This window comes from Rattus norvegicus, chromosome 9 (assembly GCF_021556685.1).
Source record: "Rattus norvegicus strain SHRSP/BbbUtx chromosome 9, alternate assembly SHRSP_T2T, whole genome shotgun sequence".
Lineage (NCBI taxonomy): Eukaryota > Metazoa > Chordata > Mammalia > Rodentia > Muridae > Rattus > Rattus norvegicus.
In genome coordinates this window covers 88,822,501-88,849,670 of record NC_141542.1, presented here as the reverse complement: position 1 = coordinate 88,849,670, position 27,170 = coordinate 88,822,501, and the positions used below count along the sequence as shown (strand labels likewise).

The 27,170-nt window shown below is 42.6% G+C and overlaps 1 long non-coding RNA gene and 1 pseudogene across 5 annotated transcripts in view; both read right to left on the bottom strand.

Moving 5' to 3' along the window:
* Positions 1-17,568: 17,568 nt before the first annotated feature.
* Positions 17,569-18,414, bottom strand: LOC148003785 (protein SET-like; annotated as a pseudogene).
* Positions 18,415-21,981: 3,567 nt separating this feature from the next.
* LOC102554970 (uncharacterized) overlaps positions 21,982-27,170 on the bottom strand; it is a 15,753-nt gene continuing 10,564 nt past the window's right edge. For 2 of the 5 annotated variants that reach the window (XR_015629617.1, XR_015629622.1), the window contains 2 exons: positions 23,807-23,858; positions 21,982-22,189 (listed from right to left, as the gene is read on the bottom strand). This is a non-coding gene — a long non-coding RNA (uncharacterized LOC102554970). Of the gene's footprint in view, positions 23,029-23,806; positions 23,859-24,731; positions 24,839-27,170 lie in introns of all 5 variants that reach the window. The other 3 variants (XR_015629618.1, XR_015629619.1, XR_015629621.1) reach the window with 3 other exon arrangements.

Below are 27,170 nucleotides of genomic sequence, written 5' to 3'. Positions count from 1 at the left end.
AACCATCACTCCTTCCTTGAAAGGAGTTCATAGATGGCGATCCGATTCTTCTTAGGCATCAACATCATGGCGGCTGCAGGTTCTGAGGTGGAGGCTTAGAGGGCTTTCTCCTTTCTTTCTTTCTTTCTTTCTTTCTTTCTTTCTTTCTTTCTTTCTTTCTTTCTTTCTTTCTTTCTTTTTTTATTGCTACAAATATCTTCTTTTTCAGGAATCTCTTTTTTATTTTTTCCCATCTTTATTAAATTGGGTATTTCTTACTACATTTCAAATGTTATTCTCTTTCCTGGTTTCCAGGCCAACATCCCCCTAACCCCTCTCCCTCCCCTTCTGTATGGGTGTTTCCCTCCCCATCCTCCCCCATTACCGCCCTCCCCCCAAGAATCCCGTTCACTGGGGCTTCAGTCTTGGCAGGACCAAGGGCTTTAGAGGGCTTTTTTTTTTTTTTTCTTTTTTTCAGAGCTGGGGACCGAACCCAGGGCCTTGTGCTTTCTAGGCAAGCACTCTTCCACTGAGCTAAATCCCCAACCCCTAGAGGGCTTTTTTATCAATACATCAGAAATTGCTTGGCATTCTTAGTATGATTTCATCCAGGGGAATTTGCGGGTACTTTCCAAAAAATGATTCTTAGATTTCAATTCCTCAGGCCACTCCAGAAAGATCTTGTCCTGGATTTTTCTTGAGGCCCATGGGATCTGCCCTCTTGTTCAACCCTCCTCTTCCTCTTCCTCTTCCTCCCCCCTCCTCTTCTCCGTCCTCTTCCTCTTCTTCCTCCTCTTTGTCCTCCTCCTCTATTTCCTCCCTGTCTCTTTCTTTTACCATCTAGTATTTAGTGTGATGAGAATGTGGGAGGGAGTGGATATGATCAAAGTCAGTCCGACCCATGCTTATGAGGCAGTTGAAAGTTCTGGGTCATAGACTGAGATCTCAGAGGCACTTTAGGCTTCATAAACTGGTTTTACTAGGATCACCTTTAAATCTAACCTCTAGTTTTTAAAGATTTTGAAATACAGAAAAGTTAGAAAGTGAACGTATCTAGAACCTGCCCCACCTGGATCCATCCCACATGCAGCCACCAAACTCAGACGCTATTGCTGATGCCAAGAAATGCTTGCTGACAGGAGGCTGATATAGCTGTCTTCCTGAGAGTCTCTGCCAGAATTTGACCAATACAGATGTGGATGCTTACAGCCATTGGACCCCAGTGCAAGAGTTAGAGAAAAGACTGAAGGAGCTGAAGGGGTTTGCAACCCCACAGGAAGAACAATAATATCAACCAACCAGACACCCCAGAGCTCCCAGGGACTAAACCACCAACTGTAGAGTACACATGGAGGGCCCCATGGCTCCAGCCACATATGTAGCAGAGGCTAGCCTTATCTAGCATCAGTGGGAGAGCAGGCCCTTGGTCCTGTGAAGGCTCAATGCCCCAGTGTAGAGGAATGCTAGGGCTGTGAGGTGGGAGGGGGTGGGTGGGTAGGGGAGCACCTTCATAGAAGCAGGGCAGAGGGGGGATGGAATAGAGGGGTTGAGGAGGGGAAACAGGGAAAGGGTATAACATTTGAAATGTAAATAAATAAAATATCCAATAAGAAAAAGAAAGATTTCAGACTTTCAACCTACTAACTATGTTATCTTGGGTCAACATCTTAACCTCTCAGGGACTCATTTTGCTTATTTGCGAAGTGACCAAGGGCACCAAGTTCATGGGACTTTTTTGAAGATTTCCAAGTGTTGTAGCAGCAGAAGACCTCACAAAGTTCTAAGAAAGGATTTCATGGTCCCTGTCCCAGTTTGCTTCTCCATTGTGATAAAACAATGACCAAAACCAATATAAGGAGGAGATAATTTATTTGGCTTACAAATTACATACTCTCAGAAGCCAAGGCAGGAACCTGGAATCAGGAACCAAATTGAAGACGGTAGAGGATTGCTGCATACTGGTTTGCTTAGATTGATTTCTTATACAACCTATCATTCCGGGGGTGGCACTGCTCATCATGGGCCGGGCCTTCCCACATCAATTATGAATCAAGAAAATGTCTCCATAGATTGCCCATTGGACAATCTGATGGAGGCAGTTCCTGAAATGAACTTTTCTCAGATGACCCTAGTGTGTCACATTGACAGAAATTAAGTAGGATAGTTTCCAGAGTGTGGTGGTTTGAATGAGAATGGCCCCCACAGGCTCATGTGTTTGAATGATTGGTCACTCGTTAGCAGAATTGTTTGGGAAGGATGAGAAGGTGTGGTCTTGCTGGAGGAGGTGTGTAACTAATGATGGATTTTGAGGTTTCAAAAGCTCAAGCCATGCCCAGAGTCCCCCCTCTCTCTCTGACTGCTGCTTGCGGGTCAAGATGTAAAGTTCTCAGTGCCAGGGCTGTCTGCTTTCTGCCATAATGACCACAGACTAACCCTTTAAAACTGTAAACAAGCCCCCAATTAAATGCTTTCTTGTTATAACAGTTGCATTGGTCATGGTGTCTCTGATTAGCAATTGAATAGTAACTAAGGCACATAGTGAAACCACTACCCGCTGTGTTGCTAAGAGATTTGAAAGAAAACTGATGCTTGCTACTGAGTGTTTTTGTGTCAAGTACCACACATGACTTTTTCATGTCATATCATCCATATATCATCCTCAGAAGAAAAAGGAATAAAGGTAATAAAAATTTTGAAAACTTAGTGAAGCAATTCTTTGAGGTGGTATTATGGCTTGAATATGAGATGTCCTCCATAGGCTCATGTGTAGAGACTAGGTCCTTAGCTGGTGGTGACATTTTGGGAAGTACTGGGGATGCTGGAGGTGGGGTCTAACTGGAGGAAGTATGTCGTCTAGAGTGTGTACTTAAGGTGATCTCTTGCTTTGCCTCTTTCCTCTCTCTTTTCTGCTCCTTGGATGCCATAAGTTTAGATGTTTCTCTCATACCATACACTCCCTACTACAATGTATCACTTTAACGCTGGCCCAGAAATCTGAAACTGTATACCAAAATAAACGAGTGTTTCCCACGCCAATATTTGGATACATGGTTACTAAAAAGTTGCTTATTGTGGGTATTAAAAAATTTCAGATTTGAAATTAAACTTAGGGTTGGATGTAGGAGTGAGAAAAGACTCAGAAGACCTACCCAATACGGCACAAATATGCCATTGACTACCTGTATTCTGAGGGTCACTTCTTATTTTAAGTGCAGAGATTGATATCTCTGTCTACTTGTAGCAATAGATCATCCATTGTTCTTAACTGAAGATATGTTTGCTAGAAGACTGAGCGGAGACCGGCACAGTGTCCTCCATGGAATGACTTGATGCCTCGAAGGAGTTTTGGTCATTGTGCTTGAGAATGAAGGGATTGGAAATCGTAGTAATGAGCAAAGGCCAGGGTACTACATGTCCCCAGTATACTGAGGTTTGTCCCATAGGAGAACGAATTATCTCCTGATTGTAGAAAAGTTTTCCAAATCCTCTTGGATTGGCCTGGAGAGAATGTACTGGTAATTTGGTGTCCTGAGATAATGAGGAGTTGGCCCAAATAAGTTGGGATGTATTTCACTCACCCCAATAAAAGAAATATGATATACTTCAATACTTTATCCCAAGATTCCACATCACTCTAAGGTATAAAATGTGTGTGTGGGCTGCTTCCCAGTGTCCCCCACCTGCAGCACAGGTTGGGCATGTGTCCCATGCAACTCTCCTGAGCTTTGGAGGTCTTCTTCATCATGATTCCTAAGCTTCTGTTGTTCTTTATTGATGATCATTGATGAACATGTTTGATGTAAGTGTGTGTGTGTGTGTGTGTGTGTGTGCACTCTGTCTCACTGGATTCAGGAGTAAAATCTTCAATACACTGAGCTAATATAGTGTTCTACATAGTTTAGATCTTTTTTGTCCTTCAGGCTTTCTCTCCAGGAGAAAGGAGTTAGGTCTTGGGGTGTTATCATAAAGCTCATATTGGAACCCTACCCCTCTCTTTCCCAGCTATCTTGAAATAAACAGCTTCCTTTGCTGTGTGTTCTAGCAGTCATATTGCCATATGGCTATGAGCTCAATGCAAAAGGGTTGAGAAGCCATAGACCAAAACCATAGACCCAAACTGCTAGCCTAAGTAAGCCTTTACTACATACCAGTTAATTAGCCCAAGTATTTTGTTAATGAAAGGAAAGTTGACTCACATCCTAAGACCAGTGTGTGATGAGCCTACATTTTACTCCTCCGAACAACTGAAACTTCCTGAACTTTGTGTAGGTGAAAAGTGTGTTTGTAATTATCTGAGTCTAAAACCCAACTGCTGTTTTACATCTAAAGGCCAAAAGTTCTCTGTATAATTTATCACACACTCCATTTTCCAGGAATAAAATAGTTATATAAACAGTTTAAGATTGCATTTTGCTCTTTCTGAACCTCAAGGCCAGCCTGGTCTACAGAGTGAGTTCTGGGACAGCCAAGGCAACACAGAGGAAACCCTGTCTTATGGGATCTGAGATACAAGTGCATTCTCAATGATCCCAAAGAGTTTACAGTGTAGACAGAGTCAACCTCCTAAAGACACTATAGGTGTCTTCTAGTATACCTGAGGCCAGAGGTGCTAAATGTTACTTGTATTTCTCTTTGATATTTTAATCGAGTCATTACAGGTTTTTTATTCTTAAATTCTTTCTAGTAGATAGGATTGCTGTCTATGGGCTTTACTTCATGACAATAAAAGGAACATATTTATGATCAAGGAGGACATTGGTTTTGATGGGCTTGAGATTTACTGGGCCAGTGTCAATCGAAGGAACCTGGCAGCCTTAAAGGGGCTCAACCGTGTAAGGGGGAGGTTATTGAAAGCATCTGCCCAGGATCAGTGGTGAATGCACAGAGCTTTTAGTTTTGGCTTAATTTAGCAGTAATAAACTAGTTACATCTGGCAAGAAAGGGCCACTTCTTTTCCTTTAAATCTTGCCTAATCACTGCTCTGTATTCATAGTACTTTTAGTCTGGGATGGATTTATTCTAAACTGCAAAGGCTCTCAGTCCCAGGCCAAAAGACAGGCAGGCATTAGCCTCAGGCTGTCTGTGCCTAAGGCACCACCTTTGCCAGGCACATGAGCTACTTAGCGTTGGCGGAAACATCCTTACAAGAAGCTATCAGGACAGCATGGCCTTTGGGCTCCATGTCTGTCACATCTTATGTCATATGGCGATTTCCTTCAAATGAAACATTACCTCCAGGAGAGGGGGGGAAAGACCATGGGACTTGGAAGGTAAAAAAGAGGTCACATGTCTGGAAAAGTGGAAACTTGGAAGATTCTAGAAGGCCTTTCCTTAGCTTTATAGAAGAAGCTGCTGGGTGAGGGGTCTTTGACTACTCCAGCTGTAGAGAAGAAATTTTTCCAGAATGTTAAGCTGTCTACAAATTGTACAGAGAGCTACAAGTTTGCACCTCTGGCAAGTCATGACCTGGGTTGAGGCAAACCTTTTGCAATGCAGTGCATTTTTTTGAGTCATCTTTGCTCTTTTGACGTGGTCCTGCTAGTCACCCCAATAAAAACTCACTGGTTCACCAAGGTGAACTTTGGTTCAATTCTTTGCTGTAGCATGAGTTTCCTTTCTGGGACAAGTAGATGAGTGAGGGAGTGCATGTGTGCTCCATCTCCCCAGGAAAAGTGTGTTACACAATCATTTACGGATAGCACAGGCCTCTCACCAGCTGCCTTTCTAACTCTTCTCTTTTTCTGACTGATTACATTCTCAGCAAGACAATGAGAAAAGAATTTGCCATGCTTTGGACCTGCAACTATTAGAGCAATAGTGAGTGAAAGAAAGGTAATTCTTACGGAGGGTTGGTCAGATTTTCACGTCAATGCTAGACATGAGCAGTTGACATCCATCACTTCAAAGACATCCATGACTGATTGAATAATCATGTTTGAGCTTTGCTGGGGGAGACCTGGGGGAGCTTCAAGAGTTCTGCTGTGTTACTGGTATGCAGTGGTGTATGCAGATGTCTGTCAGCCTGCTCTCTCTCTCTCTCTCTCTCTCTCTCTCTCTCTCTCTCTCTCTCTCTCTTCTCTCTCTCTCTCTCTCTCTCTCTCTCTCTCTCTCTCTCTCTGTGTGTGTGTGTGTGTGTGTGTTTGTGTGTGTGTGTGTACTCCTGGTGGTTAATGTTTTTATAGCTTTTTCTTTTTTATATTCCCTTGTCAGAAAGGCATTTTTAGGGCTAGGGAGATGGTTTAATTTTTAACATGTTTGCTGTGAGGGCAGAGACTGATCTGGAAGCTCATTGGCTAGCTAGTGTTCATCATTAGGTTTAGTGAGAGACCCAGGGTGGGGGGGTGGTGGAGCAATTGGAGAAAGCACCTGACATTGCCTTCCGGCCTCTCCATGTGCACGTGTGTGCACACACTCACTTTTTTTTTTTTTTAAAGAACGTTTTCTGGATATTTTTAGCTCTTAATTTCTTTCTTTTGTTTAGCAAATCTACAGTCTCAATATTGCAACCTTAATGAAATGAAGGGTGAATTTGGTAACAGATACTAACCTTGAGAGTTAACGCAGTGGACATTTCCACTTTCAATATTTCCTTTATGGTTGTTGGGTAATTTTAAGGTAATAAAACTGTAATGAACTTTCTAAATGAGGGTGCCTCTGCTGAGTGCTCCAGGAGGAAAAAAAATGGGAGTAATTTGGGAGAAGTGAGGACGCCTCTACATTTCTCTCCCTTTGGCTCCCGCTCGCTCGAAGGGTGCATGCCAACTGCCTTTGTTCCCACAATGCTCTCAGCAGCTTTGAGTCCTCGGGTAGGAAATGATGCTTGGTCAAGCTGTACATGACCTGCGCCATGCCGCCTTGTGAAAAGAGGAATTCTCTTTTCTATTCGGCTTGGAAAAAGTGAGAGATAGATGAATTTCTTCAAAGGAAGCCTGAGAAGTTGAAAAACTGAGTTGTTGAAAAGTAAAAAGGGCAAGGGGGCTGGTGTTAACATACTTTCCTTCCCAGAAGCTCTACAGGGCAATTACAGTGAACAGGAATGATTCCGAACGGAGTCAGCTCCCTGACTCAGGGCTAAAGGATCCCATAGAGCCTTGCATGGAAACTTCCGGATAAGGCAATGGGTTCTGTGCCTTCTAATTTCCTGAAAGGAATCTCTTTGAAGTCATCCCCTCTGAAGATGCCCGCACATCCAGTTGACACGGTTATCAGTTATAAAACCAAAGGCTTTTCTTCACTGTGCCTGGGAGTCCCTTTTGCTGCTTGGGAATTAGTCTTTCCATCCAGGCGAAGGGCAGATTGTGTTCCAGACCCCAGCTCTGAGAAGGGGTGATTTCATTTTTTTCCCCTAAAAGTCTTTGAAATGGCACTTTAAAAAAATGTCTAGAAGGTGACTTCTCTTTGATGAAAAAAAAAAAACTGCTTCTGGGGAGATAGATCTGAATTTCTTCCTTGATATTTTCTAATCTGGCTGTTGGTGCTGCCAGGGTTGGAGGTGCAGGATCTCCCCCTCCTTACAATGAACTACTCCTTATAGACCGTGCTGGGTCAGTTTTGAATGCACTCCATACATATGACACCCACTTAATACTACCTGAGTTGCTGCCTGGATTTGGTAAGAGTTAGGAACCAAGTTCAACCTACACAACAAGAAAGCATCTGTTGGCTTACATAGCAGAAAAACTCCAGAGTGCAGATGGTGTGAGCCACAACTAGATCCTATGGCTTAACTACTGGGGCCAGACTCCTCCTCTAATCTCTCAGCTCTGTTTCCCTCCGGTCTGACTTCATTCAGACTCTTGCCATGTGTTAGCAAGATGTTCACGTCAGAAAGACCCTCTTTCTCCAAATTTCCCCCAAACAGGGCTCATTAGCATTCCCCAACCAATATTTAATAGGCATAAGGTATGATTTTAAGCATTTTGTATTTATCATATTAAGTCATCTTATGGGCCTAAGGTCAGGAATGCTCTTCCTTGACCTAGAACCATCAGAGAATAGATGACTTGCCAAGTTCTTACATCTGGTAATGAGTGGAGCCACATTTAAATGTAGGTTGTCTGCTCCAGAGCCCAGCCTAGCTACTGCAGCATCCTGGCATTAAGTCCTGTTGGGGTGGCTTGGATGTTATGTGTTATTCCCACCCATTTCCATTATGGTAGCCATGGCTGGGTGCTCTGACCGATCCAAGTGATCAGTCCTTCTTCCAGACTGAAGGTAGGAACCAGTTTATCTAAGCCAGTGGGGTTAAGGGTACATGAAACAGAGCTCTCAGGGACTAAACCACCTGCCAAAGAGGATACATGGAGGGACCCATGGCTCCAGCCGCATATGTAGCTGAGGATGGCTTTGTTGGACATCAATGGGAGGAGAGGCCCTTGGTCCTGTGAAGGCTCAATGCCCCAGTGTAGAGGAATGTCAGGGCAGAGAGGAGGGAGTGGATGGGTGGGAAGGAGAACACCCTCACAGAAGCAGGGGCAAGGGGATGGGGGTTCCAGAGGAGAAACTGGAAAAGGGGATAACATTGAAATGTAAATACATAAAATAGCTAATAAAAATAAAAGATTACATGAAAGATGCAAAACAGTATGGAAAACGGATTCCAGGAGGGACAGAACACTGGGCTTCCACTACACTGGTCCTTGTTTCTCGCAGGTTGATAATCTCCTTCACTCATAAACCACAGTGGAGTACTGGGCACATACCAGACAGTGCCTGATCAGTTAGTAGATGGTTTTTGAGCTGAGGTTTTGAGGTTAGTTGGCTGTTCCTGTAGTGGCACTGAGTTACACTTTTAGCAAAGGACCTGGGGGTCCCATTTGATTTCACAGATGGTCCTGTGAAGGATCAAGAATTTGGCGCCAAATATTTTGGGGGAAGACATCATATGCCGTATTTCTACATCTCTAGGTGACTCATGTTGGTGTGCAAAACACGTTTTCTGAAATGCATGTGAACAAGCCACTCAGGGGCTGTCAGCCTAAGCTTTCTAGAAACTGCTCAGGGAAAAGCAGTTTGGGAAGTGTGGGTATTGTGAAGGTGTGAGTAACGACCAGAAGACCATGGAAAGGGTCTTCTACCCGCAGCAAGGGATGCTGGGTAACGCAAATTGGGGTGGATGAAGGACAGATCCAACTGTCAACTAGAGCACCGGTAGCGTTCCGTGTTTTGAAAGCCAGTTTAGTTAGTTACATAGATGTGAGCAGGAAGCACCGGTGGATGGGGCTTGGGAATTCCACTTCCCACACGTCCATTCACTTGTCTGTTCAATCAGCTAAGGAAGTGTAGTAAGCGTTTGCTATCGGAATCTACTCTCCAAAGTGTGTTGAGTAAACTCATTGCTGAGGTGACTGAAAATATTTAAGGTTTTTTTTTCAGATCCAGGAACTTGAAGATGGGGGAGGAAAACTAGTGCTCTGTTCAAATTAACTCACTGACTTGATAAATATTTATCGAGCACATTGCATGCAAGGCATTGCTTTCTATGGAGAGGATACAGCAGTGAAGAAGTAAAGGGGTTTCTGGATTTCTGGGGCTCCTAGGCAAGTGTGCTAGAGACAGGCAACAAGATAGCACAAATGTCGACTGCAGAGATGGCTCAGCCATCAGCTAAGAGAACAAATTGCTCTTCCTGTGGACCTGAGTTCAATTCCCAGCATCCACATCAGGTGGCTTACAACTTCCTGTAAGCACAGCTCCAGGGGAATCTGACCTCTGGGGACACTTGCATTCACGTGCGTATCCCCACCCTCCATATGCAAAATTAAAATAATAAAAATAAATCTAAGAAAAAGGACAGTACAAATGTAAGACATCAGATGGTAATAAGTACAATATTGAAAAATAAGCGATATAGATAGGTTATAGACCAGAGGTCCAAGGTGAGACTAAGGTCCAAAATGGGACATGATGCTTGAAAAACACTCGAGTGGGAGCAGAGAATGTGGGGCCTGAAATACGCCTGTTAGTTGACATAGTGGGATCCTACCATTTGCCTTTCGTTTTGAACCAGCAGAGGATTGCAAGGTGGCAGGCTACAGATACAACCCAACACATTAGAATATAAGCAACCATTTTGCCTAAGTACTGGGGCTATGAAAGGCAGGAAGTAGCGACAGGATGCTTGTATGGAGTCTAGAGAGCAGTGAGTGATGCTGGAAGAAAAGCTGGCAGCTTGGGTCATGGTGGCAGTGACGTAGAGGATTGATTGGATCCTGATTGTATTTTGAACGTGGTGAAACCACTCTTGTTGATACAGGATGTGAGACTGAAAAAGAGAAATTGATAATGTCTCCAAAGCTAGGGGCCTGAAGGAATGAAAGGGGAACTCTTGCCACTTTACTGAAGTAGAGAAGTCTGTGGGAGAGCAGAGCTGAGAAACAGTTTTGGACATGGAGCTTTGAAATGCCGATTAGACATGTAAGGGTTATTTGCTAGCTGTTTCCAGTTGGGAACTGGGTGGAGATAGAACAATGAATACTTTCTGGCCTCTAACTCTGGTGCTCAGAAGAATCTTCCACACAATGGAAACTTTGTAAAAGTTGTTCACTGTTTGAATGAAGGAGTAGAGAAAACAGCACTGGAGACTGAGTCCCTTAAAGGGACACAAGGTAACCGAAGGTCTTCTAGGAGCCACTGCAGTGCTGTGTCCTGTGAAAACTGACCTGGTGGTGGCCTGCCGCTTGAGTCTGTTCCCCAATGATTCAGATGTTGAGAGCTTGACACTCAGCGTGGTAGTGTTGGGAGGTGGTGGACCTTTAAGAGTCTGTCATGGTTATTTCCGGTTGTCAGCTTGACTATATTTGGAATGAACTACAATCCAGACTTGGAGGACACACCTGTGATTTGGTTCTTGAGACAGGAAGACAACATGCCTTTGATCCGGATTTTGATGCTGGAAGACACAAGCTTTTGATCCCGATCTTCAGGCACGCCTTTAATCTAGGCCATACCTTCTGCTGGAGGCCTCTATAAGGACAGTGGAAGAAGGAAGGATTCCTTTATTCCTTACCTGCTTGTATTCACTTTGCCAGCACATCCACTGGCATCTACTTCTTCGGGATTCTAGCTTATACAGAGGACCAGCTGAGACACCCAGCCTGGTGGGACTGAACAACGACTAGATTCTTGAACTTTCAATTCACAGCTAGCCACTATTGGATTATCTTGTCTGTAGTCTTTAATTCATTTCAATAAATTCATATATATATATATATGTATATGTATATATGTATATATATATATATTTGTGACTCTAGAGAACTCTGACTAATATAGAGTCTAAGGAGAAGTGGTTACTGTTCCTTCTTAGCTCCTGAACAGAAGTTCTTTCTCTTGCCTATGCTCTCATCACTGTGATACCATTTGCCACGAGCCCTTTGCCAGAGTTGTGCCCTTGAGCCTTCAGAACCCGACTTAAATATAATTCCCTTTATCAGGTTACTCAGCCTCAGCTATTTTGTAATAATAGAAAATCAACAGATACACTGTTCATGCCTACTCGCTGCCATTCTAGAATCTGATAGCAATGAAAAGCTGCCCCCTTACGATTTTATTTTACTCATGAACTTTCTGTTGCCTTTATGGGAAGCAGAAGTGAGGGGCTGTAAGTCTGTGAACTTGGTGGTCTGGACTGGAGTTCTCCGAATTTTAATTCTTTCCTCCTTTATTGTTGGTTGAGTTTTTCTCATCCATACCCGAGTTTCACCCCAGGAGAATTCAGTCCTTAGTACCAGCCACTTAACTAAGTCCACTACTTGACATGAGCATCCAGATGTGCAAATACGTGTATGGATAACTTAGGAAGGAGGATGGAGGAAGGGAGAAACCCTTTGCAGAGGTCACAGAAAGACCATCGATCATGCCATGGGTGGTGGGCACAGCGCTCGGATTTTCTGATTTTTTTTTCTGAAGGCAAGAAGAGAAGGCATGCTTATATTGAGTCTTTCCATTTATTTTTAGTGTTGCACATGGTTGTAAACTTTTATTACCTCCTGATAAATTTTGCTCCAAACATTATTTTAGCTGAACTCTGAACTCTTCCTGTTTTCCTTTACATGGAGTTTTCTTCCCAGTAGGATTCTCATGGATAATTTTTCACAATCAGCTCGTTTCCATTTGTTCTATGTGATGTTATCTTGAATAATAAATAGCCATGGGGACTCAAGAAAAGTACATTTCAAAGATAATATTTCATATCTTCTTAGCCATGAAGAAAAGAAAAGCACAAACTTTTTTTTTCTTTTTTTCTTTTTTTCTTTTTTTTCTTTTTTTCGGAGCTGGGGACCGAACCCAGGGCCTTGCGCTTCCTAGGTAAGCGCTCTACCACTGAGCTAAATCCCCAGCCCCTAGAAAAGCACAAACTTTTAAAAGTTTGTTAAACTTGTTTAACCATAGAACTTTTGAGACAGCACTATTTTACATGGGCGCAGGGAAAAAGACTGGTTTATATTTCACTTAACATCATACTCTATTAATTTTCTATTTTATTTGACTTTTTGAGGCAGAGTCTCATGCTGTAGCCAGGGCTGGTCTTGGTCTCAAGGCAAATCTTCCTGCTTCAGCCTCCCAAGTGTTGGGATTACAGCATGAGCCTCTGTTCTCTGAGCATCGATCACTGATTTGTTGTTGTTGGGTTTTTTTGTTTTTGTTTTTGTTTTGTTTTGTTTTTTTGTGGTCGTGTTTGCCCTCCTTTCCCCAGGTTCTTCTAAACCATTGGTTCTCAACCTGTGGGTTGTGAAACTTGGGGGGTGGGACGGCCCTTTCACAGAGGTCTCCTGAGACCATAGAAAAACACAGATATTTATACTATAATTCATAACAGTTGCAGAATTACTGAAGTAACAACAAGCATAATTTTATGGTTGGGGTCACCACACATGAGGAACTGTATTAACGAGTCTCAGCATTAGGAAGTGCGAGAGCCACTGCTCTAATCTCTTGGCAGCTCGGGAGAGCAGTAAAATAATCTGGGGAAGGTAGGACCAGTGGGTAGCAGGTCTCTAGCAGTAGAGATTTGTCAGAGCAGATTCCAAACATCTACTGTGCACAGGGATCACACTGAAGCTCGTTGAAGCCATGGATGTCGGGCACATCCTTGAAGGGTCCTGATCCAGGCAGACTGGGTCTTGAGAACTGGAATTTCTATTTTTTTCGATATGTAATTATTACATATGCCTGTGCTTGCACATAGCTCAATTTTCTTTCTTTTACTAGGATTTGTTTAGATTCCAACCATCTCCCACAGCTGATATTTCATGTAACTTTCATCATCTGATCATCAATTTTGAATGCTTTTTATTAATTCCATTTATCTTGCATGATTTCGTCCTTGTATATAATGCATTCTGGTAGCTCTCACTCCCACCCTCTCTCATCTCTACCTCTCTTTCCCTTACTAATCTCCTTCTCACATTCATGACTTTGCTTCACTTTGTCCTGCGTTTGACCCTGGCCATTTATATAGCACAGGATTGGAACTGTCTATTGCAGCCTGGTGATTGTGCCAGTGGACACACACCAGAAAACCAATGGCTTCCTCTCTCCCTGAGTCCATCATATAGTTTACTGATGAACTATTAGTTCATCAGTAAACTATATGGTCCTCTCTGCCATTTCCCCGTTTGCAACTGACTGTTGAGAAGGTCTGCCCTGGGCTGGCCAAGCAAAAGCAGCCAGAAACGCTGTGAGTTCACAATGGCATTGGTTGTGTGATTTCTAGAGAACAGGCTTTCACTGCCCATCTCTCATCTTTCACCTAGTAAAAATTTTCTAAACCCTCTTCTGTATTGTTTCCCGAGCCTTAGAAGGGGATGGCATAAGTGACTTCCTTAGGAACGAGTCCTCATCTATCACCCTCTCTCTGTGTCTTAGGCAGCCATGAGTCTCCACATTCACTGCTGTTTACTCTAAGAGAGGCTTCTTTGACTAGCACTACTAGTCACCCTTCTGTAAAGATGGACACATAAATATTTAGAAGGCAGTTTGATATTGTGTGTATTTAGCTAGGCATCAGTAACTGTTTCCATCATGGAGTCCATGACCTCCCAAGGCATAGGTTTGGGCCTGGCTTATAGCACCAGTTATGGCTTCCCTTCTGTGGAGTAGGCTTCAAATCCAATCAGGGTGGTTGGGTATCTCCATAATAGTCAGGCCATGACTGCATCTTTGTGACCTGTCACTTTTACCTGTAACTGTGTGTGTGTATGTGTATGTGTGTGCACATGCACAAGTGTGTTGTGTATTAATTGGTTGATGGCCATTACCTACAACTAAGGCTGCGTTTGTGACATAGGTCTGTCCTCACAGGGCACCTCTAGGGTAAAGGTGGTGAGGGTGGTGGGGAACTGATTTGGAAGGCCAGAGCTACCAATAGGGACCCCGTGTATAGTGGGTTGGAGTACTTCAGAAGAAGCTGGTTGGCTATTGGTCTAGAGGCTTTGGGAGGAAAGATCTAGGTGCTCATAGCTTACAGAGAGGAAGGGGTGGGTGGCTCCAGCTGAGTGACAGACAGGGAAGGCAGAGCTGCTGTGAGGAGGATCTAATCACTCACTTACCTGTTGAGGTCTGACCCATTGCTATGCATTATAATGCTAAAAACTGGCCCTGGTTGCCTTGGGAACACACAAGAATCCTCACATACACCAAATGATGCTACGTGACCTTGCTTCTTATTTTAAAACTATTGGTTATATAAAGATGCCCACAGCCTATAGCTGGGCAGAAGACAGGTAGGTGAGGTTTTGGTTCCCAGGTTTGGAGTCTGAGAAGGACCATGAGAGGGAGAAGAGAAATGCTATGGATTAAAGGATCGTGAGAACTGGACATGGGGGTTGGCCATTTGGAATAAGAGCGGCCCAGGTGAATTATGGCAAGTCATATCTCCAGGGGTTTGGAAGGGAAATAGACAAAGTAGCCATAGAGGGTAGATATCTGCCCAGCTCTAATGCTTTCAAGGCTATCATAAATATAAAGGTTCTGTGTATTTATCTGAGGACTGATAGAACAAGATGGGGTAGAAACCCCCAATTGAGATTGCATATTTATTACAACACTCGCCAGAAGGTTACCATTTCAATATATTAATTGGATGTTTTCAACTGAATTCCTGTTCAGGATTTGACTTTAACTTGGTAACTTTAACTGGAGTCTCGTTGTTAGCTTTCTAACTCGTTGTCCAGCCTTCTGCTACAATTTCAATTTTTTGTGCTTAAGCCCTTTCTTGATAGTCTCCTGTATTTGAATCTCCTGTATCTGACCCTTATTATATTTCTCCTGCCTCCCTCCACCCCAAGTCCTAATTGTGGGTCTTAGAGCCAGATACCCAACTCCTGTACTACTTGTAGCAGCTGTCACCAGAACTGCCTGGAAGTTTCTGAAACCTCACTTCCAGTCAGCTTCCTGCCAGGTCTTGTACTGTCTTTGACTCCTGGCAGGCCCTGCTCTTCCAGACAAGGAGGCTTTGCCCAGCTAGATTCTAGGCTTCTAAGGCAAGAGCAAAAGAGATGGAACAGGAAAAAATAATCCCTTCTCTCTCTCTGTCCTTCTCTCTGTGTCTCTCTCTGCCTCTCTCTCTCTGTCTGCCCCCCCTTCTCCCTCCCCCTCCCTCCCTCCCTCCCTCCCTCCCCCTCCTCTTAAAAATTCCAGTTGAAATTTTTGATCTTAAAGCTGGGAGTCTGAAGATGTGTGGATCTGTCACCAGCCAGCATATCATGGAAAGAATAAGGACAATGACAGTGGATTTTCTGGGCAACCTATTTAGTTCAACCTATTAAAAGTTGAACCTCCTGGGGTCAATATAAAAACTAAGGAAAGGAGAATATGATACTCAGTTCATTTTGACAGTGTTGGGTGAATAAAAGGAAAATTGGCTTCAAATAATAGTACCAATGAGTGGTTAGTGCAGCTCACATATGCAAAAAAAAAAGTTGGGATGCATGTGTAAGTATCCATGGAGATCTCTACACAGCATTCAGTGTAAGTGCTTGTTAGGGATATTACTGCCAACACTAGGATTGATCCCCTCTTATCTCCTTGCTTGAATAATATTGAACAAACAGGAAATCAGCCTAGGAGTAAGGTAGTTTTCTGCTGTTATGTAGACACTGTGCCTGACACCAGGCATGGTGACATATGCCTGTAATCTTAGCACTTGGGGGAACGTGAGATCAGAGGATTTAGGCACTGGAGGCGAACTTAGAACACACAGTGAGACCCCATCTCAAAGGAACAAAATGGCGAAACGGCTGAAGAAGGTCTTGAGTTTGAAGCACCATGAAAGAAATCCCACATTATCCCATCTCAATCACCTGCTTCCTTACATACCGAGTTGCATATTTAAAGTTTTGCATTTGTCTTTTGTTGCTTTATGACTGTGGTATACACGTCCCGGATAGTCCTTCCTCATGTTTTGGTGGCTGGCTTCTCAGAGAGACGCCTGGCCAACTTTGACTAAAGTCATTTCCTTCCCACTGTTCTCTCTCTCTCAGCTCCCGTGGGTATTTCTCAGGGCCCTCAGCGCAGCATTAGCCGTTTGCTGGTACAACTCCTACAGGCGTGCATACAACGTCCGCTGGGACCCCATGTGCCCTGGCCATCCTATATCCCTGACAGGAAGCTCAGCGATGACACATTTTCAGATGCTTGCCAGGTATTTATGGATTGGAGCAATGAAAATTGCAGCACACATCTGTCACATGTGTGGAAGTAAAAAAAAAATCAAATTATAATAAATGTTTATCATAAAAGTTACAGAAAGTATCAGTTTGTGGCCATAGGTATTTATAGACATCCCATTATTTAACTGTGTGTGTGTGTGTGTGTGTGTGTGTGTGTGTGTGTGCGCGCGCGCACATTGATTTTATTGTAATAATGCAACTTGTACACTTCCACATTTAAAATGAGCATCTTTTTCCTTACAGTGAAAACCAAAAGAAGAGAAAAGAAAAAAAAGGAAAAGAAGAAAAAGAAAAAGATAAAAGTTACAACAGAGAACACCAACTCCAAATAAAACCCTACAGGTTCTACTGATTCTCCCAGGGCTCAAGTCAGAGAGAATTTTAAGTGTCACCTTAAACTGCAAGGACGTCTGTTAAACATCACAATTAAACCACATTGTCAGATGCCCACCCACCCCCCACACACACCTCAGGCCCACCCTTGCTCACCTTCTATACCCTCCCTTTTCTTCTTCTTTTTATTAAACAAGAGGAAGTAGACAGATCCATGTTGGTAAATGCTAATGGTCTGTATTCACAGAGACACAGTGTAATCTCTGAGCCCAATAAACAGAGAAAAGGAAAAAGGTAGAAATCTGTGTACTACTACACAGGGGCCTGGCACCCTCCAGCCTCCAGCAGAGCCAAGGGAACTGGAGGGCTTTTCTTCTTGCCTACAGAGCATGGTGGTGGTGTTGAATCCAGTTTTTGAGACAAGGAAGGATTAAAAATGAATTTAGAATAGAAATGTGAGATTCTTTTTCTGTTGTATTTTGCTCAAGACATTTTCCCCCAAATTAGTTGAGAACCATGATGTTGAGACCTCAAAAACAGGGCAACTGAGCCCAGAGGGACAGGGAGGAAAGGATTGCAACTCCCTTTCAGGGACTGGAGAAAATTAAAAAAATAAAAGGAAAATGAAAAAGAAAAAGATTGGATCCGTCGGTCCTCTGTGCTAGTCATCCTTGTCTTCATCCGTCTGTCCTTCCTCACCTTCATCCTCCTCCTCCTCACCTTCAGCCTCATCTTCATCAATATCTTCCAACCCTCTTCATCATCATCATCCTCTGCCTTTCCCTCTTCATCGTCCATATTGGGCACCAAATAATACTGCAAGGGATTTGGCCAAATATCATCTTTGATGACCTCTCCTAAGTCATCAGCACTTGCGTTGGAATGGTCAGGAAACCAGGGAAAGAAGCTCTCTGGCTTTCGTGCTGCCTCTTCCTGCTGGCCTTATTCTGCATTTGACTTGAGTGTTTTGTCAAATCCCTTCCAGATTTCCGTTCTATTTCAGTGGACTCTGAAGACGGGTCACCACTCTCATTCAGATGAAATTCTTTGGAGAGTACTTTATTTTCAAAGTAAGGATTTTCATCAAAATAAAAATCTATTCTGTAACCTGATTAATGTCTTCAAATTCTGTCACTTCAACTCTGGTCAAATAAAGCAGGGCTTCCTTGTCTTCCTCCCCAAGCAGTGCAGACACCTACGGATGGTTGACAAATGTTGTTACCCAAAAATTTGTGATTTTGGCCATCAATTCTGACCTCTTCTGAAAAAATGGTTGGCGGAGCTTGTTATATTTTTGTTCTACTTTCAAAATTTCCTCACTGGCTTGTTCATTAACTGTCTGTTTCATTTTGAACTTCAGCAATATGTCACTTGCTTCTTGTAGGGAGCCGTATTGGATTTGGGCCTGGCCGCTTTTTGACTGCATGGCTCAAAGTGGCTAGGTGACTCTGGGCTGTTTGGCCACAGATATTCACCCCTAAGATGACTGCCATAAGTCTTAAGATTGTTGGACAAAAGCCTCTCCCATGAATTTACGGCACGGGAAGATAACATTCAAGGGATGCCTCAGCTCGAGCCGATACCAGTTATCTCCTGAGTCAACACCCGGTGTCTCCACCGCCTGACCTCTTTGCCTCCTGCTATCACTGCCTATACCCTCGCCCCTCCATCCTTCATGTTTCACAAAGGACACTCCCCCTACCTGAAAGCCTTAAAAGCTGTAACGTTCACCCCAATAAATGAGACCTTGACAACAGAACTTCTGCCTGGTCTCCTTCTTCTCTTCACCCCCATTTGGCCCACAGGTAGAAAGCCTCTTCGGGACCCTGAATAACTGGGTTCCCCGCTGGCGGGGACAGCTTCTTGCTGTTCTTTTTCTCCCTTTGGCAGGCCAGGAGAGACCGATTTATCCTCCAGCTTCAGGGCAGCAGTGGGTCTGGGTTTCTTGGGCTGAGGCAGGATCCCAGATTGCTGCTTGTGGGCCACGGCTCGAGGGAGGTGGCCAGGAGACAGAGGCCAGAGCCCCATTGTTCACAGTAGGAGGAAACTCCCATGAACTCCTGACATATTCTTTTACTTAGTTTTGTACTGAATAAAGTCCTTGAAGGATCAATTGAGGTGCCTTTTTGTGTCTCTTCCCACGTTATGATATACTGCAGTCAAACTATGTTTTAAATGAAGGACAATGTGTGCAAAGGGGATATGATGAATTGTGGGTGGGGGTCCCTGTGAGGGAAGACTTTCTTTGTAAATTGGATATGGGGCAAAGAAGTAAAATAGCATTTGAGATAGGATGTGATCTGAAGGCAACTCTAATGATGCTCTGGGGCTCTCGGTAACTAATTGCAAATTAGGTTCCTTGATGGTGGGGGACACCGAGAGGCCCTTTAGACTTGGTGTGTCTGCAAGACTCTCCACAGAGAAGCCAGGATTTAACTGTACTCTGAGGATGAGCAGGATTTTGGTGAAGTCAATGTAATTTACTGTTGACCGTTTGACATTGATGGGAGCTCTGTCTCCACAACATATTGACTTGTTTCCAAAATGGAAACCATTAGAAGTCCACACATTTCCAAGCTGGGCATGTACCATAGCATTTTAATTGATAATGTTATTAAATCAAGGAGTAGAATGAGGCAGAGAAGTCCGCTTTGATGAGTGAATGTTTGAGCAACTCTATGGTTTGTTCCCCCTATGGTTTTGTGAGGGGATTGGTCCACAGAACTTTGCATGATAAAAAGACGCGTTTGCTGTATTTTAATCTCAGGGGGTCAGGGGGAAAAGGTATTGTCAGAACATGATCTATGAATGAAGCTGTGTGAGGAGATTTTGGAGACTTTGCAAGAAAACAAGAGTCTTGTAATCTCTGCTTCTCCACCACACAGAATTGTTCTTGGAATGTAGTTTTGTGTTCATCCCAGGTGTAGCAGACAGCGTGAGTTCACTTCAGCTCTTGGTATTCACATACTTCTATGGAAAATATATTTTTGCCATGTGAGGTTTGTCCCTGTGATTGAACATGTGATTCTTCTCAACCCTCAGGGTATAATTTTCCCAATGCTCTGAATAAAGATGGCAATTTCATGAGACTTTGGTCTACCTCATTTTTAGGACCCTCCTCTCTCAGGTTCATGCTGCCAATTAGAGCAGTAAACAGGTATTGCTTTGAGCTCTGATAATTCTACCTCTTTATGCTATTCAAATCTGAAAAGTTTAAACTTTTAGGTCTGTTTGTGACAGACGCTTAAAAATAAAACCCTCTGAATACTAACAGGTCCCATTTCTTAGGTCACGGTTTCTGTGAACACAGAGGAGAAATCCTGCTTCTAAAATTTCACAGGATTGAGGGAGCCATTTCTCTGTCAGACTTTTAAGAACTAAATCAGATTGCTACAGTATTTTAGTAAGCTGAAAAGACAAAGGGCATCACAGTTCCAACTTACATTGTAAAATTATGTCTAAAATTAATGTCAAGGTAAAAATTACACTGACAAGCCAAGGATCTGATGTTTCTCCACTCACACATGTTTGTGGGATGTACAATGAGGAAATAGTGTGACTAGAGACCGTTATGCTGAGGAACATGGCGGTGTGCAGGCAGACATGGTGCTTAGAGGAGGAGCTGAAAGTTCCACATCTGGATCTGCAGGCAGCAGAAAGGAACTGTGAGCCAGTAGACAGACCAGCTTCTGAGACCTCAAATTCCCTCCCTCACACACACAGTGGCACACCTCCTCCTACAAAGCCACACCTTCTAAAAGCGCTACTTCCGGGGACCTCTGGGGCCATTTTTATTCAAAACACCACTAAGACCCTTCCTTCGCTTGAGGTAGTTTAAGGTGGTAATGTGGTATCCCTTCAGGCTTCGGGTTAGGACTTAAACAAATCCCGGTTGGGTGGGCTGTGCATCGAAGCAGAGATTTCTCGTTTTGAATCTATGAGGGGCTTTTGTGATGGCACTGGTCCTCTCTGCTGAGCATTTTTTTTTTTTTTAAACCAGAACAGTTCTCTAGGCATTACTTATGGTCAAATCAATGGTTTTTCCAGCAAGGGCTCATTAATCAGTTGCTAAGCCACCACAAATTACAAGGGAGAAGGAAAACATCTCAGCAGAGAGGCAAAAGGTAAGGGGCTTATTTGCTAAGCCTAGATGAATAGCGCACTGAATTGAGAACATATATTCATAAAGAACATGTCAGAAATGTGCTTCATGGAGACCCCGGGTTGTACCAGACCATGTTTTGATTTAGGGAGGAGCTAATTTAACTTATCTGTGGGAAGGAAGAGTGTGATTCATTCATTCATGAAACCAATATGAACTTCCACAGCTCTCAAATCCTCAGGCAAACTAAAGAGTGTCTTGTATTATTTTCTCAGTAGGGCTCTGTTTAGAATAAGATTAAGCTATTTCCCTGATGGCTAAAAACCAGTCATTGAGTATTATCCAAACAAGGAAGCACACGTAGTTGCCTCGACTTCAATCTATTACATCTATATTTTCTTAGGAAGCTAACTCATAGTTAGACCTAGTCATCATTCAAAGAAAAATTCCTAGGTAAATAAGGCTAGCGATGATTACCCACCTAATAACAAGTGTTTTTCTAGGGCTTTCAGAGTCCTGTTCATGAGAAAGCTTCATATATTAAATTTTAATGACATAATACAGCTGATTTTTGTTAAGAATTCCCTATTATTCTGGCTAAGTGTTCTAATTCCTGTTTCTTTTAGTCTTCTAATTTTTTCCTAACATCGTGCATTTATTTAAAAAAGAAAACAGTGGGTATTGTTCTGTCTTAGCATGTGTACTCTCTCTCTCTCTCTCTCTCTCTCTCTCTCTCACACACACACACACACACACACACACACACACACACACACACACGCACACACACGCACAGTTATCTAGAAAGTCTCTCAGCAAAGGATGTTTCGAAGTAGCAGTCAGGAAGAGAAGCCAAATTAAGTTCAAAAGCATCATTTTAACTGGTGTACCCAATTTTGTTTTTTGTTTCTTTAAATGAAAGGTGAACTTTAAATAATTTTAATTTTTGTCCTATGTATGTGGGCACACGTGTGGAGGTCAGAGGACAGCGTTTTTGGTCTCTCCTTCCAGCTTCACATGAGTTTTGGAGACAGAATCAAATCTCCACGATTGCTTAGCAAATGTCTCTACCCACTGGGCCGTCTTTCAAACCCAGGTGTTCCTAATTTTTAGGGGAAAAAATGAGATACATTAATACATTCTCTTTTAATTTTAATTTTCAAAGTACTTTTATAGTGAATAAAGAAAATAAAGTGATCTTTTGGGATTAAAAAAGCATGAGGGTATGTCATTATATTAAAAATGTCAACATGGACTATCATTTCACATTCCTTTGTGGTTTTGGAAGCCACAAGTCATGAATTTATTTGACTTTCCCCTGGAAAGTTAACTTCGAGCATGTTTAGAGCTGATATATCTCAGGGCTGTTCTACTATATATATATATATTATATATATATATAATATATATTATATATATATATTTATAATATATATTATTATAAAATTATATATATATGTATATGTATATGTATATCTATATGGCAAGGTCCTCCATCTTAGAACAAGGAACAATTCCTCTTGTGGAAGAGAAGTGGGCAGGTAACTGTACTCCAGCCTGTTTGTGTAAATACCATGCCATCTTCCTTATTTGATGAACACATCTTTACACACAGTCTGCCTCTGGGGACAAGCATTTGGGAACCATGTGAAGTCAAGCATCCTTTTCCTGCCTTGTTTGGGGTGGGGCAGCAGACAGGTAGTAGGTGTTAGGATCACTTTGTACCATGCCTCTAGGCCGGCTGCAATTCAGATAGCTTGCACAGTCCTGTTATAACAGAAACACAGGTTCTCCCCTGTTCTCCAGGGCACTGGGTTTTCCTGTCCGCCATATTGTTTTCAGATGTTTGTTAGCTCTTAGCTGACCATTTTCTTTCACTGATAAACTTGAAGGAAATTGTAGTGGCTGTTCGTAGACGGCCAGAAGTGTCCCCTCAAAGCTCTAGATAACAAAAAAGGATTATTTATTTTTAAAACCGTGAGACTAATATTTATAATCATGAGTAGTTGCATCAGTCAGAGCCAAGTGGCCACTGCTAATGTATCAAGTTACTTCCAAAGCTTTTATGAACGAGAGGGACAGTTTTCCTTTGTTGTACTGTTAGCAGGCTAGATTAATTTAAATTAATTAAGCACAAACAGAAAACCAGAGCTAAGCCCAGATGCTTACAGCTCTTCTGTGAAACTGGAACAAATTTGCAGACTCAGTAAGAATAAAGCTAAAGGCAGAGAAACTCAAATTAACAACATTAGTTTGAGGTGGCAGATGGTTTGCTGAAATTCAGTCGCCGAGTGCCGTTCAAACACGTTACTGGTTGCCACTGTGTAGGTGCCAGCACTCAGCTCACCTTTGCCCTTGCACCAGGCAACGGAGTGGTCCCAGCTCTTCTGCCTGACCAACGGAACTATAAGGAAACTTTGTAACTGAACCTCATTTGCTTTCATTTGGTATTTTTTCCCTAAACCTACTTCTGTCTCTCTCTGCTTCCCTTCTCTGTATAACTTGTATTTATTATGCCTTGACAATTTAGTATAACATATATGCAATGTTTTCCAGCTCCTTCCTCACACGGATCACTGTACACCCTCTAACACGTCTTCCTCTTACTTTCCTGTTGTCTTATTTGGGGAATTCACTGAGTCTTCTATTAGTGCTATGTACTTGATGCAAGCACAGGCATTTCAAAACTCACGAAAAAGTCATTTTCTTTTTCTCTCACCTGATGCCTGGTCCTAGAAGAACTGGATCCATCTTTCTTTCTTCTGCTTCACCTTTATATGTGACAGTCCAAGGTGTTTTGTTATAGTTGCAGGAATAGACCAAAAAGAGAAAGAGGTATGGGAGAAAGTTATGGTTTTCCATTTATCCTTGGGTATATGTTTGGATGCACAAGTGGGGAAAATGACATTCTAAAAGACAGAATAATATATAATATATATGTGTGTGTGTGTGTGTGTGTGTGTGTGTGTGTGTGTGTGTGTGTATGTATGTATGTATAAAATAAACTTTAAGAAAGATGATGCCCTCTTGCCCCTTAGCATAGAATGGATTACTGGGAACATGAGGCAGGGTTGCTGTGATACCTAAACAAAAAGGGAGGCAAAAAATCCTCCCTCCCCCTCTCTCCTCCCTTCCCTCCCCCTCTCTCCTCCCTTCCCTCCCCCTCTCTCCTCCCTTCCCTCCCCCTCTCCCTCCCTCTCTCCCTTCCCCTTCCCTCCCCTCTTTCCCTCTCTCTCTCTTTAAGGAAGATAGAGCTGAATGGGCATCCCTGAATTAGCAGCTTGGTTAGCAATGTGATTTCTCATTTCCCTAAATTGTAGCTCTTCAGAGTAGCCAGTGTGTGACAAGCGTGTTCCTTATCTGTGACAAGAAGCTGGTGTGAGAAACATTGTCAACACCTTAATTCTTGAAGCTTCCTATGAAAAATGTCTGTGCATCTACACCAGGTACCTGATGAAGCTGGGTTGTACTGTGTCATATTCTGCCATTTCCCTTAGGTTATTGTGGGCGGGAACAGATAATTGGTAGTTTCAATCAGTTTATAGACAACCCTTTGAGTATTGATATTGGCTGAAACTCTTGTTTTCTCCATTTGTTGTTCAATTTCTCAATGTAGAAAAAAAACCCCTCAGTATTCTACACACCTATTATTTGTGAAATCAAAATGTCTTTCTTTGTAGGAATCTGCACAATTTTCTGTAGTAATATATTTTTTTCTTGTGAAAATTTGTACTGTTAATTCTGAGATTGGCTGGAAGAAAAAAGCAATTTCACCATTATGGGCCAAATTTAAAGCAAGCTTTATTAAATATTAAATACTGACCAAGAGATGGGCTTTTGGACTAAGCCATGTGCATTAGGGGCTTATAAGGACAAACCTACAGGCCACCGTACTTTCCCATGAGGCTTTGTTGTTTTTCCAAGAACTACAGCTCCCAGCATTCCAGGAAGCTACCTAGTCTTTGGACTGGTGGGGCTTACAGGTTAATTCTGGGTGTTAGGATGCCTATGTCAAAGTTAATTGTGCCATTCTATATGACTGGATATTTAATATAAATAGAATCACTGAATATTTAATATTTAAGAGGACATGTCTTTAGAAACATTTTTGTAGCTGTCTCTCAAAGGAGAATTTCTTCTTTTTTAAAAAGTTATACATAAAGAAATGAAATGACACAAAGAAAGATAAGTATGACTTAAGAGGGCAGCACATCCATATGATTCAGTGCATATAGAAAGACTTAAAAACTCATGATGACAAATTAAAGCAACGGAGAACCAATGATTTCCGTAAGGCATCCTTGAGATATCTGGTTATTTTTCTTGGATTGTAACCCAAGTTCAGTTAACTTTACTCAAACCGACTTGAATCATTTTGTATTTTAATGACTCTATTAGCATCTTTGTTCCTCGGACACAGTGGCCTAAGACCTCAGCCATCAATATTTCCCGAAGGGACTAGAAATCAGTAATAGGTAGGCCAAAACATTTTAGACATTAAAACAATTTATACCTCTCAAAACTCAACCCTAGCAAACAAACTCTCACTCTCTAGGGTCAGAGAGCAGTTATTTATTTATTCACTCATTCTTTTTTTTTTTTTTTTTTTTTTTTTTTGCTAGGAAATGAGCCTAGAGCCCCACACATGCAAAGCAAATGCTCTACTAAGGAGCTGCCCCCGACAGAGAAGCTGTTTAATTTAATTTCCCCTGAATCACAAAGATAATGAGAGAGAAAGAAATGAAGAAAGGAAGAAAGAGAGAAAGGAAGGAAGGAAGGAAGGAAGAAAGAAATAAGGGAAGAAAGAAAGAAAGAAAGTAAGTTAGTTTGTAAAGCCCCATCTTCTGCCGTGGAAACAAATTGGCAAGAGGGACCTCAGTGGCCGTGGAGTGTCATCCTCACTGTCCTGGGGCTGACTGCCTTTCTGTAGTCTTGTGGCCATTTTGCTCAGCAATACCGTTCCTTCCTGCTTTTCTTGTTTGAAACATAATTTTATCCAGTTATTTTTATCCATAATTTCATGCAGTTGATAAAGGAGACTTTTCCAGGTCAGCTCCTTGTTCCCACACAATTCTAGCTGCCAGAAGCTCCCAGATCTCATCAGCAGGCTCGGAAGTACAGGAGAGGGTCAGTTTCACTTCTGGGATGTCTGTCTCCTGCCTGAGCTTTCCACTTTCCAGCTTTTTTTGAGGCTACTTGACTAACAATGATATATGATTTTCTGATTATTTTAGATCTGCAGTTGATAGTTCTATCTATCTATCTATCTATCTATCTATCTATCTATCTATCTATCTATCTACCTACTATTATCTGTCTGTCTGCCTGCCTGCCTGCCTGCTTGCCTGCCTGTCTTAGTCAGGATTCCTACTCCTGCACAAACATCATGACCAAGAAGCAAGTTGGGGAGGAAAGGGTTTATTCAGCTTACACTTCCACATTGCTGGTTCATCCCCAAAGGAAGTCAGGACTGGAACTCAAGCAGGAGCTGATGCAGAGGCCATGGAGGTATATTACTTACTGGCTTGCTTCCCCTGGCTTGCTCAGCTTGCTTTCTTATAGAACCCAAGACCACCAGCCTGGGGACAGCACCACCCACAGTGGGCTGGGTCCTCCCACCTTCATCAGTAGTTGAGAAAATGCCTTACAGCTGGGTCTAATGAAGGCATTTCCACAACTGAGTCTCCTTTCTCTGTGATAACTCCAGCTGTGTCAAGTTGACACACAAAACTAGCCAGTACACTATCTAATATATTGAGATAAGAATCTTACGTAACCCTGGCTCTCTTGGAACTTGAAAAGGTCCTTCTGTCTCTGTCTCCTGATTGCTGGAATTAAAGTTATGATCCACCATTGACTGCTTGTGGTTAATACTTTTTGTTGTTTTGAGACAGGCTCTCACTATATAGTTCTGACTGGCCAGGAACTTGACTATGTAGACCAGGTTGGGTTTGAACTCACAGAGACCCTCCTGCTTCTGCTTCTCAGGTGCCAGAATTAACAGGGTGTGCCACCACTCCTGTCAGTTAATACTTCTGAAAATGTTTGAAGAAAGCAGTTTTTGGTGACCTCTTAATGTAGTT